This window comes from Tribolium madens, unplaced genomic scaffold (assembly GCF_015345945.1).
Source record: "Tribolium madens isolate multiple individuals breed KSU strain unplaced genomic scaffold, Tmad_KSU_1.1 Scaffold_20;HRSCAF=117;Tcas5.2_LG4, whole genome shotgun sequence".
Lineage (NCBI taxonomy): Eukaryota > Metazoa > Arthropoda > Insecta > Coleoptera > Tenebrionidae > Tribolium > Tribolium madens.
Genome location: NW_025400985.1, coordinates 9,055,238 through 9,069,443, shown reverse-complemented (window position 1 = coordinate 9,069,443; position 14,206 = coordinate 9,055,238). Strand labels below are relative to the sequence as shown.

Genomic DNA, 14,206 nt, shown 5'->3' with positions numbered 1-14,206 from the left:
CAGTGTCGAAGAATAATAGTTATTTATTGTGTTTTTGAGTTTGAGTGTGTTAGACAGCGTTTTATCCACGCAAGAATTATTTTTTTAATTTTCTTAAGTGGATAAAATGCGACTAACACACGACTGCAATATAACGTTTTATCCACAATCCCACAATCACAGGCCCAAATTATTCCAAACTTAATTAAAAATTAAACTGACATTTAAACGTCACGCCAAATGTGCTTTCGGTTAAACAGCTGTTACGCTGTGCGCTGGTTACTAACAGTGGAATAAAGTAACTTTTATTCCACAAGTGGATAAAGTGGTACTTTATACACATCTAAAATGTGGAATAAAGTCTCTTTATAGAGTGATTGTGGATAAAATATACCTATTTATCCACAAACGTCACAAAAGTGACCACATTTATGACTAAATGACAGATAAAAATTTTACTTTTCAGACATGGAGTAAAAACACTGTTTTTACGCCTTGGCGTTTTCACTTTTACTTGACACTTGCTTTGACATTTACCACTGTTGTCTCTTTCTTGTCTCTTTCGCTTTTCAGCATTTTATGGAGAGGTACAAGGAAGATTATCAGCATTCGACATTTTGCACTATAAACTACACCAGTTATTCACCAGTTAAATCAATCAACACTTTCGAAATCTCAACACAAATTCCGAAACTGACGCGTGACGTTTGTTATGATTTTATTGCAAAGCGTCCTGATTATTGAGGTGATTTACTTGATTATTGGTGTGTTGCTCTTTTCTCTCCATCTGAATCGTTTGCAGATAAAATAGTATATGTTATTTGGAGTAAAATTAAGTTTATGTGGCTCAGCTGAATCCATTGGCCTCACTCCGTTCGGAAAAATAAACGTTCAGCTTCGCCACATAAACAATCACTTTTACTCCTAATAACATAATCTACTATTTTTCTTTATTTATTCAACAAATAAATCATAAAAACATTTGCGTTATTTTTTTTTAATGTCAACGTATTAATACATAGGGTACGCATCATGAGAGATAAAATTTCTCAAGGATGTCTAAAACCATTAAATTGCAGGAGATTAGGTTTATCTTTCGTAAAATTATTCCAAAGGATTCAGATTTATCACATAAATTTAGTATCCAATAAAATTACGACAAACGTTTATTTTGTGGTCTCTTAGTTTTAGACTTTAAAACATTTTTTTTTCTTTCCAAATACCTAAAAGACGTGAAGTGTAGTGCGGCTTGACATTCCATTATTTACGTCTTTTAACGAGTTTATTTACACTAAAGTAGACACTTCGTGTTAACAGAGAGTTCTTTATTAAAAATAAATAAACAGAGTTGTTTCTAATGTAGTACAAAATGTACTTACTCGCAATTCCAGAATAAAAGAAAAATAATTTAGGTAATACACAGTGTAGATGATAAATGGAGATATGTACTATGAAGTTCCACTGTCGTACCTACCTACCTACGCTCTATATTTAGTGTAATTTATTTATAGAGTCGTGCATTTAGAATTTAAAAATATTTTATTTTTCATTCATGTCTACATACGAGTATAATCGCAACAGATGTGGAAACGTGTCACGGCTTCACATTACGTTGAACAAAGAAGCTTCGTTGGAAAATAAATTACTTTGTTACTCAATTTTAAACAATTACGAAAAAGAAACAAATATTTTAATGTTATATACTAGATCACATGTGTGATTAATAAAAGCTGCAATTGCAACCGCCAAATACAGAAACGGATGTTTCTTTCATTATTTCCGTTTGTTGAAATTAAATAAAAAATAATCACTTTCAAGGTTGATCGCAAGAGAAAATCACACATATTCTAATGCGGTCGAGCATTGACCGAATTATAATCTTTTTAGGTGTTCCGTTTTTCGCAATTGATAAATCAGCGTAAATTCCAATATCAAAAAATAAAAATATGGTTTTACTTCTTCAAACTTTTGCCAAGCTAAAAATCGTTATACGAAGAAAATATGAATAATAATAAACAGTTCCATCCTCCATTTTGGAGTTCGTAGATGAGATTTTCGATATTTGTGATACAAATCAACTGGGAATAAAAGTATGTTTTCGAAACTTTGGTGAAATTTTGTTATAAAAAGTAATAACGGTTTTTTATTAAAGATTTTCAGGTAACAAATCTCGTGTTATAACAATTTTTTTATTATTTTTCAGCTCCTGTTTAAACCAACAGCAATAAAAATGTGGAAAATGTAAAAAGTTTTGTTATTACGAGATTTATGTTTCAGTGTCGATGTCAATATAAAGTGTCTCATCGATTTATGTCCATGTATCAGCAGTGACAATTCTATTTTTAGTTTTATCTTCTAAATTTATAAAAATTTATTCATACTTTCCGACACATAGTATGTTACATACATGAAAATATGATAACACAATAATAAAATAAACACTAAATTTAGCAAAGTTTATTTTTCCTAATTAGTTCCGGTCACCTCCACCAACTTATAAACTTTTCTTCTAAATATCACAGTGTAAACCACGTGTAAACTAGTAGAGTTACTATCCCAAAGTATCTGAACTTCGCAACGAATTAAATTTTAATACCTACCCAAAACCTGAGAGTACCTTGAATTTCTCAGAGAAGCACACTTGCATAGTATATGAGCTTATCTTTCGTGCATATTATGCAGTAAGAGGATTATTCTTCGTGAATTGTATTTTAATTAAAACCGAATTACGAAACTTGTAGTAGTTTTTTTAGTAATCACTTATTCTTTTCTGTTGGACAGTCAGAGGGATAGGTCTAAACCCGTTTAGCCTCAAATGCGTAAAACTTGATGCATTTGCGATCCCTTTAATTACCCTATTGTCTATTATCAGTGTAGGCGCTGAATTCATTTGTAATTGAAATTTTTACTAAAATTTATTTGGCTCACATTGTATTATTTACAATTGTTCAACTCGAACAATCACATTGTTGTGTACTTAGAACCTATTGTATTGGAAGAACACTTATGTATCACCTTTCGTATAGATTATAGACTCGAATGTTTCCTTTCACCTTCCTATTTTCGATCAATATACCCCACTTACAAAAGGCCAGCCATTCATCTCAATTGTAATTTGTAATAGCAAAGACCTCAAAATTTCGACTTTGTTCAGAATAACATGACCACTGCAGCAATGTTTTTGTCAAGGCTCCATAAAATTATTTAATTACGATCATTATTGACTTAAATTTGCTTGGCCACGCAAATGTCACAAACAAATTCGATTTAGCTGCAGTAAAGCTATAAAGTTGTGAATTCATAAATAACATCTTCCTCTCATTTAATTCCTTTTCAGCGACGATTTTAAATTCATTAAAAGATATTTTGAATCACTTTGTTCTCTCCTATGATGGCATAATAAAAATACGCATTGGTAAATTCAATGAAACAGCTTGAAAGCAAGATGTTTGTCAAAATTCTCAATTGGTGTCGTTGTTTATAGGTAATAAGAATACAAAAAAATGTCAAACAAAATTATTTAAATGCACTTAAAGTTAGTTTTCTTCTGCTAAACTGAAAATATGTTGTGGATATCGCATTATTTATTAAATTTAATTTTCCATGTTTATCGGGAAATCCTAAAATATGCGATTAAATGTAAATTGGCGTTTTATGTAGGAATTGCTTTGAGAAAAAGACACTCAGCTTTGCTATAAATCTCAATATCGATTGTTTTATCGATCAAGCGTAGGTAAAAAGTGAAAATTTTGGAACGCTTGCGCTTACTAGTTAGGCGCCGCAGTGCTTTAAAAAGTTGGTAAGCGTCACGACGCAAAGCGTCAGTTAGCGTCGGTGGTCTAGCGAGCCAACAGCATCGCGTAAAGTCTTATCTTACAAATACGACGTGACACAACTTTTCTAACATCGGTTATCACGTGGTAAGCTTTAAATAGTTTTTTTCTGACAACAGAAGCAGCGAGCTTTTGATGAATTTTTTTTAGGTTAATAACTTTTTTCCAACTTCTTTCTAAATATAATAAAATTGACCCTAATATGAAAATCTAACCGGATCAATTCTCTCGGTTTTAAAAATATCGTACAATCAGCTGATCACTTGGTATAAATTTAGAAATACCCGCCCAATTTTCTAGTGGACACTGCATCTTGTCTTAGGTTGAGTAATAACTCGCACCTGAAATTTGTTAGCCGTAAGGCCAATATTGATTTCACCAATAAATATTGGTGGAACATTCGTCAGTTTTTTGTTTACGTTAGTTTTTTAGGTGGGTGTTAATAATTAAAAGCTCGATATTGTTTTATATCAGCTTTTGACGCTATAACATATTTTTTACAATAAAGCTGTAGACAAAAGCTTGTCTATATTAAGCATTCATTGGCAGAACATCGATTTTGGCTAAGACGAATTCCTAAACGATGTCTTTACGATTTTTCTTTATTCTATGTAAAATTATTAAAAATTAAAAAGAAAAAGAACTGTCCTTTAATTGAAGAAGTTCGAATAAATAGATGAAAAGCTTTTTTCTGCAATCGATCAAATTTAACTCAAACAAAACAAAATGGGTTGTGTATAGTAAAAGCTTTCTTATAAAATGTCTTATATCGTAAAAAAAAATCAATTCCGAGGCAAACTCCATTTTTGTAATTTTAAATTTAAAAGAAATGTGTAGGTATGTAATACTTAATTTATTTGTCGTAATTTTTACCAAGCTTAAAGAGTAATTTTGCTTATTTTCAAGCAGCGGTGTTAGAAAAATAACTGAAATAAATTGTAGTACGTACAAACCATTTGCAAAAATTATCCCACATATAATGAAATTTTTGCCTAAAACGTTTCCAGCTGTCCTTGGAAAAGATAAATGTGATGAATATTTTTACAGGACTGCTTATCGACAAGGTATAAATTTATAAAAGCGAATTTTTGTAATATAAATATCTATGTAAGCTGTTAGGAAATATGTTTACCATCAAAGCTTGGACCACTTTAAGAAAGGGTCAAGGTCAAGTTTGTAACAATTTTTTGCCAAATAATGTATTACAACTGGCAACCCAGTTGTTACATTTTTGCAGCGCTTATAAACCGATCGTTTATTGCGAATATTAAACTCTCGCACATTTGAACCGGTGCATAATTCCATTCCCGAATTAATTTTTGCCAACGGAATCGAAACATCTATTTTGATAAACGCGTTTCAGACGCACTCTCCATATAAACTCTCAATTTTGTATTCCACCAAAATAACTTTCCCCCTATCAAATCGCACTTTGTCTTTAAAAATAAATAATGTAAATTTCCGTGTTTTAACGTGAGTTTTATGACACGCCTAAATTTCACTTAAATAAATTATCTCTGCCTTTGAAGCAGGCATACATACAGATGGATTGCGATAGAAGAGACTCATTATGTGGATGGATAGGCTTGAATCAGGGGCGTCACTAGGCCTTTTCAAAACCATGAGGCCCCTCTTAGACTTTGTTACAGAATAAACGCATTGTGCTATTATCCGATTACAAAATTTTCCACACCCACGGAGTGTTTTTAGCACATCCTGTTAACATTGAGATAGAATTGTATTTAATTGACTTTGAAATTGAATAAAACTCCACATTTTTTTTTAATTGAGCCGGTATCAAAAAGAATTTCTCTCAAAAATGGCTTTGAACCAAACAAGTTGCTATTTCGACAATAACTAGACGATATATTTCAGTGTTGACAAATCCGTATTTTATGAGTCCAACCTAAAAAGCAATATAATACAACAAATCACATATTTGTAATATGGCCATATTATATACAACATTTTTGTGAGCACTCTTATTTCAACAAAGTTACAACTCTCAAAAGATAGTAAGTTGCTCACCCATCAGGAAGCACGTTTCTATCCAGACACAAAGGATTACCAAAGTCCTTTTAGCATGGATTTACATAAAAATTTGGTCTTAACATATTTAAAATTATGTCAAGCATAAAAATTATTTGACTTCGGTTTTATAGTTTTTCTCAATGCAGGTGTTTTCTGCTTGAATATCTAAACAATTCAGCTATTAATATTTACTTACTAAATAATTCATAAATCTATATAACAAGCTAAATTAATCCATTAAATAGACACCGTTTAGTCGCAACACACGTATACACAGTCTCCTATTAAATCTAAAAACCATAATTACATTAAATGAAATTTATTCCAAAACTGCATTCCCTTCGTATACGAAAACAGCTAAATGTATGTTTGTATCTGAACGACGAATTCAATTTTCGAAAGTTAAATGGATACAGTGCTGACAACTTGAGAACAAATAATCAAATATAGCTAAATTGCAAAACGTAAACAAATAATGTAGTTTTTACGATGAAATGGCAAAATGGTGGATTATTTGAGATAGCGTCTACAATTTGAATATTTGATTCAATTTATTCTCCTGGAGTTGGCGTTTGGTAAAAAGGGATCTTCGTATAACGTCCCAATTCACGCAAGAAGGATTTTTTTTTTATAAAAAGAAATCAACCTCAGCGAACGCTACAACTTTTAAGCGTCGAAAGTTGTCAGGTGTAACGGATTTTTTCAATAGGGGACTTTAAATATGTCACTGCTTTTAGGTGAAATTAAATAAATAATGTGACAAAGTTTTTGAATTTTTCTGGTACTAAAACAGAGGCTTGTCTGTTCACACTCTGAAATTAGATATTTATTTCTGCCTGGGTTGAATAATAATCTTACTCATCACTAGAAAGACAAGTTAATTGTTTTATTTATAAAATGTTTCGATTTCTTATTAACAGCTTTCTATAAAGCTGTCAATCATAAATAAATATTAATTTTTCCTGATAATAATTTTATTTGTCCGTAATTATAGATTCAATATCTAACACTATTTGCTGTGCAAATATTATATTGCGTTTGGCATAATTGTGAGCTTTGAGCGAAATAATTTTTGGTGTGGCATAATCAGGAAGTTGCTACCAATTTAAACATGAGCTGAATTTGGAATAACAAATATTTGTTTTTGTGCTTTCGCGGAATAAGCGAATCATAAAATACTTTTAGATTTTTTTATGTAACAACAACTGAGTACCGAATAAACAAATCACCAATCTAAAAATAAAAGCATTGATAAAGTTGAAGCCAATTAGTTGTTTCATTCACATTTTGCTTATAAGCGTTATTCAAATATTCGTAGAGAAAAATCTGCGGTTTCAACATTTTATTGAACTTTTCAGTCGGAAAGCACAAAATAAATGAGCTTTGAATTTTCCAAGAGCAAACTTTTTATCTTTAATTAGTTTCAGAACACGATAAGTTATTTATAACTCATCTATTTGGGATTTTATCAAAAACGAAACCAGTACAATTTACAAAAACACGATTAAACCCGTCACACCAAACTTTTATTTAAAACACAACGCGTTTCTACTACAAAGTGGTCATCCTCAGGTGAGAATAAAACAAATTTTTTGGGGCTCTGCTGAGTTAAAGACTAATTTCTAACATAATTTGAATTTAAAAAAAACTAACTATGATTTCCGTCCAAAAAAAATTGTTAGTTTTATTCCCACCTGAGGATGACCACTTTGTGGTTGAAACGCGTTGTGTTTTAAATAAAAGTTTGGTGTGACGGGTTTAATCGTGTTTTTATTATTCATCGTTCCATACGAAGAGGATCCAAGAAGAAGTAGTACAATTTCAGAAATATCTCAAACAAATCTATGAGAGAATTCGGATGAGATTATTATTACATGAACGAATGCAGTATGTACGTCTATAAATTAGAGTAATATTAAAATTTTGATGAGTTTGCAAGTATGGGTCGTTTCACCTTACTTTAGCACAATTTTAATCACTTGCATTCTCTCTAGGTTATATCATATATTTGAAATGATTTATAATCCATCGAGATTCGACCATTTTTGGCAACCTATTTCTGGATCCACTTATCATAAATTACTGGACCACGAAAACACTTGTGACCAAACCTGTGATTTGTTGGAGTTGCTAACGCACGTTCTCAACCCTTATCCTACTTCTAATCGACTTTTTAACATTGTAAAGAGCCAATAAAGAGATAAAGGGCGCTAGAACTACTCTAAATTACTGTGACGACACCGAAGGGCAAGGTCTATTTTGTTAGGAGTGGTTGGGTGAATGACAAGACGAGTATGTTGTCTTTAGTGAAGAGAACCATTCAGGAGTCTAATAAATATTGTTTTACAGAACTGTTTTCATGAACGTGATCCATTAAGTACAGACACATTTAGAAAACACACGAGTTCAAAGCTCAATCCCAACTTGAATAAATCCAGTATAATTAGATTTGTTCGCTTGAATTAGAAAAGTCGACAAGAATTATTTTGTCTAGAATCTAGGACGTGTTTAGAAATGTTGAATTAAACTTCATTTTCCACTATGTGCTCTTGAATATTGCCCAAAAAACAGGTTTCTGAAAATGCTAATCAAGTAATCACCCTTCCGACTTTTTTTATAACTTCGATTAGCTCTCTCTTCAGAGCAAAAATAAATTGCACATATGTAGCGTTAAATTAAAAAAATACTTTTAGTGATTGATTCAGCGACTCTGAACTGAAAATACCAAGGATTAATTCCCGCGTGACTTGCACATGCTACCAGTAAATGTTAGGTTCCATTTAAGCAGTGCCGACTCGTTTTTTGATAAAAAATTGCTTCAAGTCATATTTTTTTTGTTAAATCTTGGCACACAAGTGTGTTGTTATCGTCTTTCCGCCTCATAATTATATATTATTAAAATGCACCCGATATTAATTCTAAATACACAATTTAACTTTTTGACAATGTGATTATAGAAGGTCTATTTCTTATTAGTCGTAAAAAAATGAGGAAGTAATAAAAACTGTAATATTAATATGATTGTGGGTTCCATAAAATTGAAATTCTTACAGACCGATAAAACTAAAGTCATTTTATAGTAGTTCAATTTTACGAGAACAGAAGACTATAGAAGTGATAATAAAAATCAATATGACAGTATGCAAATAAAAGACGACAATTGTGGGTTTTATTACTCACACATTTTTTTATTAAGAATTCATTATTCCATTCTATTACTTTTCATTAATTGACTCAAGTTGTTTCAAATGATTTCTGCTATGTAATTGGCAAGGAAATGTTTTTAATAATGCAGTAAAAGCAGCAAAGGCACCTATTAAATTCGGTGATTCCGTTTATTCCGTTATTTATCTCCACTCCAAGATAAAATTTTCATGCTATAACGTTGCCATAAACGTCACCTACATCGTATTACAGGATTAGGAGATCTATCAAGTTATCCAAAAGCACAACCGGAGTCTTTTATAACGTATATATGCAAATTTATCCCCATTTCAACAACCCCTCCAATTTGTAATAATCTCTCATCCGAAAAATCTACATCTCCGACAACTGGATAACCGACGCAACGGTATTTCTATTTAATTTAAAAAAATGTTATGAATATTAGGTTTCTTGGTCGACAAGGAACGAGGCCTAAACCAAACCAATTATAGGCACTCAAGAAAAAAAAAGTGCCACAAACAAAAACAATTTCCACCAAATGTAAACGTAAGCAGACACATGAGTGCACATTTACATGTAAGTTTATAAAAAACAAAATTAAAAAATAGCGTTGTTCATAAAGTAATTTTTTTCTTCAATAATTACTCCATTAAAAACTTAAACATTTTGAGCTACGAGTAGATAGAATTTGATACATAAATCGAAAAATTTTCTATGGTGAGAAATACATACACTGTGTCAATTTTAAAACTTGCAATCGTCAATTTCTCTCAACTGAAAAAGTTATTAATAATCACTCAAAACCGTTTTGATGGTTCCTAGGGAGAATTAAAATGACATGATAAGTGACACACCTCCACCCACCCTTGAATTTAGTAAAAAAATGAAAATTTAACGTCTTCGTTTTTGAATAATTGGAAAAATAACTTTACCAAATAGGCTGTTGTATGACATTTTTGAAAAGCGCTTGTTATGGGCTTTCCAACGATATATCGCAAGTAGGGTCGTGCCATTTAAAATTTTCAACTTAAGGTGGCTGTGGCTTGAAGGGTGGGTGGAGGAGCGTTACTTACCATGCCATTTTGATTCCCCCTAAAAACCACCGAAACGGTTTTGAGTGATTCTCACTAACTTTTTTAGTTCTAGAGATATTGGCAATTGCAAGTTTTAAAATTGACACCCTGTATATTTATAAACACAAGTTTTTCCTGAATTTGGCTCAGTTGCTAAATCAAGTTACATTGAGATTCATTCTGAAAAATAATGAGATTAAACCGATGTTATCCAATTATAACCAATATACAGGGTACGCCAGAACTCGCGCTCCAGAGAAAAATGCCATATAAGGTAGGATACCAAGAACATGGAAAAAATGCTAAAAACATTGTATCTATAAAAATTTCGAAGTTATGAGGGTTTAAAGTTTGCACTTTGACTCTATTTATTTCTGTTGGAAAAATAATTTTCCAAGTTTTTTTGCTACAGGCTATTAAAAGAGGAAACAAGAAAGCTGTATGCTAAATTGTAACTCTGTTCAGTGTTATTTGTGGCTTTTATTGGCAAAATTTTTGTACCTTTACTAAATAATTGTAAAAAAACATATACAAGATCATCAGTATCATTAAATAGGCATAAAAAAATGTTAAATGTCAAAAAATAAATGTCAAAATTTTTTGACAGATAGAATTTTTTAAACATTTTTTTCATATTCCTGGTATCTTACCTTATTTGAAAATTTTCTCTGGGGCGCGAGTTCTGGCGCACCCTGTACATACTACCAAGTTATTAGCAACAATGCATTTTGTGGTTTCTAATTCAAAGTGAAATAGAAAACATTCCAAAATGAATCTTAATCTTAAGATTCAATTTTTTGCGGGCTATAATAACAATTATTGTTTTATTATTCACATCCAATTGACAATAACCAATACATAACATTATATTTATATTCATTATTATCATTTATCGAATGATTTTGCAAAAACTAAATAAAAAGAATTGTTAGATAAATTTACCTACCGATTTTTAGACGTGTTATTATTTCCAATAAAATATAAAGCTCTGTAGGATCCCAACGCTTCTTTCACTGAATCCGCACTGGAATTACTAAACGAACCTTCGTAGATAGAAAAACAAAAAACAAATATAAAATTTTATGGCTGGTAATAAAGTATCTTGTGAAGCTGTTACCCTAGTTCTTCCATCAATTTAGTCTAAAAACTTTTGTCAGTTTTGCAAAATGCCAACTAAGTGTCTCTTTTAACAATGTTTACAAACGAAATTATTTGCTTATTCTTGAAAATAGTCCAATTAGAATTGATAACGGTCCATTACTTAATTAGCAAACCCGATTTCAATTCTAATACATGAAACATAAGTAATTTCACAAGTTTGTTGGTTCTAAATTGTGGTTACGCCCAAATCTCTATGATCCGCTCAACTTACATTGAAATTAATTCGCCTAGTTTTAATGAAGCTTCACATTTAGTGGCGCAAACCCTCTCAGTATTCCATTCGTTCTTGGCTTTAATTCTGAAGCTTTATCTGAGGAGTTTTCCCACTTTTATGAAGGATTTGTCTTAAAATAGTTACGTGACGAAAATTTCAATTTGACACTAATCGCTACAAAATCACCAGAAAAATACCGTAATTTCATTACGATCACGAATGATTGATTTATTGTCGGCGTCTATTCAAGACGACATAATTTGCAAATGTTACGAGTCTAACATACTCATCATTCATCGTACTCTAATTAAATTGCCAACTTGTGATGCCGTAGTCAAATTTTCTAATTTACCATCTCATATCAATCAATTCCCTACTGTTCTGCATTAATTTTAATCGCCGAAAATTCCGAATTCACGGCTACGATACGTAAATAAGCAAAGTTAGGCACATACGACCGTAACAAGAGATGTTTCAAAACTTCATTACGCCATTAGAAGACTTTGCTAACGAACACAAGCCTAATTTTTGACTCATAATTCAATAAAAATTTGCAACACCAAAGCGGAGATTTTGTCAAAGTAAAATGACCGCTAGACACAAAAAATACAAAATTCTTGTTGTGTTACAGCAGATTTTAGTGTTTTGAAATGATAAACTAAAATATGCAGAATTAATATTTATAGATTATGCAGTCAGTGCCACCGTATTTCAAGATAACTTGAAATTATTCCGACTGCATTTATTGATTTAATTCAATGAGATAATTTGAATAAAAGTTGAGTTTTAAAATGTATTGGTGCTAATTTATAGGGGAATATTTTTTGAGATAAAAGAGACAATCGGTACAGCGGCCCTTCAGCAATTAATCTTTCCTTAATGAGAATCAAAAAAAATATTCATAAATTATTTAGCTTAAGTAAATAAGCCATCCGAAGCAAAAAACATTATCTGTGCGTACAAAAGATTAGCAGAATATTTCATTGGGTATTGTCCAATAAAAGCGCTGTTGGCTGAAAGGGCTGTGGCTGTCCCGAGAGGATATAAAATATATTACGGCAACAAAATGTATAAATTTTGTTACGTTTTATTATCCTTCACTAAGTTAAACTTTCGGCTTCATCCTGACTCATAACAGAAAATTATATTCGTTTAGAGTAAAGAGATTGCTTTCGATCGTAATAAATCGACCAAATTAGCCAAGAAACGAAGTCTTTTTCCTCAATTTAAAAACGAGAGCGGAATTCGACTTGGCTTTGTTTTAGCCCATTCACAGAAATTTTTAATTAAAATTTAAATTAAAGCTTACACTCAGAGTAATATATGCATATCACAATTTTCCGCAAAATCGAGGTGAATTAGCATCGTAATTACTCGGGAATGTGTTCGGTATTGAAGCGAGTGAAGCACAAAAAAGCCAGAGATGAAGCACAAGATCAGTTGACACCTATTTATGTTTATAATCCGATTACTGGAACTCATAGAAAAGCACCCTTGACGACAACTGCAGGAAAAAAGTAACAACCCTGTGTTTAGATGAGTGTTAATAAATGGATTATGATCCAACTTTGTGGATTTTTTCCGTAATTTGAAGCCAGTTTTCTGTCTGAAAAACTCGGATTTAATCGCCGAATGAGTTTATTTACGTGATACACAAAGTTCAAAAATTAGGTTTGCGGGTTAATGAAAATGTTAAAGCAAATTTCCTTCTAAATTGCACCCCTAATGAAATTATAGGGGAGGTAAATTAGAATACACTGCGTTGATTTCAAAACGATCCACGCTAACATTTTCCGAATTAAGCCAAATATCAAAGTTCGATGAAAACTAATCAATAAACCTGTTATTTTTTCATAAGTAAATGCATTTATTAACAAAATGTTATTCAATCTTTCAAAGCAAAAATATTAGTGTAAAAACACCGATATTAATTAGTACAATATTTCTTGCGGCCACCTTATTAAGGAAAATTATGATTGTTGGTTTTATGTACATACATATTTTCATTTGGGTTCTTCTAAAAGACCTGATTACAAAAATCGTCTGTAAACTATACAATTTTTTTAAATTCTGATTATTACGCCAGAAGACCTCATACATTTTCTTTTTGAAGAAATTATTTTTAGACAAAAGTCTCAATTTGGTGAATATTACGTTAATTGATTAAGTAGTTAGAAAGAAAAATTAAGGAGAAACGTCGAGGAAAATTAACACCCAACTCTAGAAGCGTCTAAAAACTCCTCTTTCACACAAGTTCAAAGTTTTATCTGCCTTTCTGTTCGTAAAATAATAAAAGTTTGAACTTTACACTAACATCAATTTATTCTTCTTAAAAACCTATTTAATAAACTTTGCAAGAAGTATGCACAGGTTAGAATAATATAGTCCAGGAGGTTTTTTTGGTACCTACCTATTTTTCCAGTCATCGAATAAAAATAAAAATGTTCAGTTAGTGAATCCTAAGTCTAGCAAAAATCTTTCGGTAAATTAACAAAGAACAAATTGAGTTGAACATATTTTTCCGCTAGGGGTTATTTTGATTTACTAAAGTAAATGCATTTTTTTAAGATTACCAAAAATAAAACAATTATGTATTTTTTTTGTTCCAGACGTATTTGCCATGTCTACAGACATTTTCACTACATTAAAAAAACACAATTGCAATATCAAGGCATATTTTACGTCAACCAACTGAACAATCCTATCGACGTTTACTGATTGGGCAAAACATTACTAAAAAACTAACTCTT

The 14,206-nt window shown here is 31.2% G+C and overlaps 1 protein-coding gene across 1 annotated transcript in view; it reads left to right on the top strand.

Moving 5' to 3' along the window:
• The first annotated feature begins 3,816 nt into the window (after window positions 1-3,816).
• The window catches only part of LOC123004903 (serine/threonine-protein phosphatase rdgC), a 28,341-nt gene continuing 17,951 nt past the window's right edge, over window positions 3,817-14,206 (top strand). Inside the window, exon 1 of the mRNA XM_044398422.1 lies at window positions 3,817-3,899. The gene's annotated coding sequence lies outside the window, so the exon portion shown is untranslated. The remainder of the gene's footprint in view (window positions 3,900-14,206) is intronic.